Source organism: Seriola lalandi, unplaced genomic scaffold (genome assembly GCF_002814215.2).
Source record: "Seriola lalandi dorsalis isolate HSWRI2012SDOR001 ecotype SW California unplaced genomic scaffold, Sedor1 jcf7180002054748, whole genome shotgun sequence".
Lineage (NCBI taxonomy): Eukaryota > Metazoa > Chordata > Actinopteri > Carangiformes > Carangidae > Seriola > Seriola lalandi.
This window is the reverse complement of record NW_019525301.1, coordinates 1,904,749-1,906,157: the sequence shown is the minus strand read 5'-3', so window position 1 is coordinate 1,906,157 and position 1,409 is coordinate 1,904,749. Positions and strand designations below refer to the sequence as shown.

At 43.9% G+C, this 1,409-nt stretch overlaps 1 protein-coding gene across 1 annotated transcript in view; it reads right to left on the bottom strand.

The window, feature by feature from the left end:
- The window catches only part of sox13 (SRY-box transcription factor 13), a gene marked incomplete at its 3' end in the record, with an annotated part of 27,582 nt that extends 26,257 nt beyond the window's left edge, over window positions 1-1,325 (bottom strand). Inside the window, exon 1 of the mRNA XM_087178913.1 lies at window positions 1,260-1,325. The remainder of the gene's footprint in view (window positions 1-1,259) is intronic.
- Between the last annotated feature and the right edge of the window lie 84 nt (window positions 1,326-1,409).

Below are 1,409 nucleotides of genomic sequence, written 5' to 3'. Positions count from 1 at the left end.
GGGGGCACGGTGGATGGAGGGAACATGCCTCTGCCCTCAGATAAAAATCAGCCCCTCTCCTTTAAGCAATGACAACACTGAAACCTTACACTTCCCACGAAGCAGGATTCACTTCACACAAAACCTTCAGTTACCAAACAAGTTGTAACACGTAAAACCAAACCCCCCCCCCCCCCCATGCAGATCCTTTCTGTTGTTCTCTCTTTCTTTTCTCTTCTTCCTTTGTTTCTTTATTCTTTCTCTCAGTGTTTCTCTTACTCTTCCCCCTCCTGAACTGGGAGCAGCTTGTTGGGTTTATATCGTCCTTGTCACTTTCCAACTAGCGCCTGAGGCAGAATAACAGAGAGTGCACAAGAGACGGGGAGAGAGCGCCAGGAGCCAGTCTCAGCAGTCGAGAGCAGCAGGATAAAGTGTTAGATATCTAAAGAGGTTTACATGGTGATAAGCAAATGAAAACTTTCTCATTGTCATCCCAGAGACTGACAGCTGTAATGGCAGAAGGTTCCCTGCAGGAACGAATCAAAGACAGAAAACCACAGCACGTCTCACTCAGCTGGCTCAAACACAACGGTCTATCACACAAAAGAAAGCCAATGTAAAGTATCTCACACCTAGATCTTTGCATATTTACACAGCCGCTTCCATCACACTGTCTCTGAACATTTGCAACAAATTCTCTCACACATTGTTCAATTGTTGACAGCTTTCCGTGACAGAGCTCTTACAGTGAGTTTTTAACCTGCTGTGCAGTCGTGTTAAGACAAGTGCAAACCGATGTATAAACAAATGTTTGGGGAAATGTTTCATAGTTACCAGTATTTGCTTGGGGATGATAAAACAATCCAGTGACCTGTGCCAGCTGGTGCCTGTCTGCCCATAGAGCCTGGCAAGAGCTGCCAGTAAACTGAAACATCACTGACAGAAACCAAATCTCATCTTCAAATGTTTTTGTTTTTTGTTTTTTTTTTGTTTTTTTGTTTGTTTTTTTTTTTTAAATCTTCTTGTGAATCATCTGGTTTCTCTTCACCTGAACCTCTGATTGAAGAACCAGCAAGGGATGTCGCTTTGCTCAGATTGAGCACATCAGAAGTAAGTGAGCGCAATGTTTCAGAAAATTTAGAGCAGCGTTAAACTTTGTGCACAAGTTCAGTTGAGGAAAAAACAGAAGAAACAATTATCAATATGATCATTTAATACTGATTTTAAGTCTAAAATCTAAATTCAAAAGAAGGTATGTGGCACCAGAACCTGGTACTGACCTGACGCGGCCGAGCGGATGTGAGGAGATCCAACAGTGCTGCCAGACTGCAACCGAGCGGCTGACACAAGTCATACTGATTGGGACGCCCTCACCAGTAGAGCCTGTCTTTTCTACTCTTCTCTTAACCCTGACCCCACCCCACCCCCAC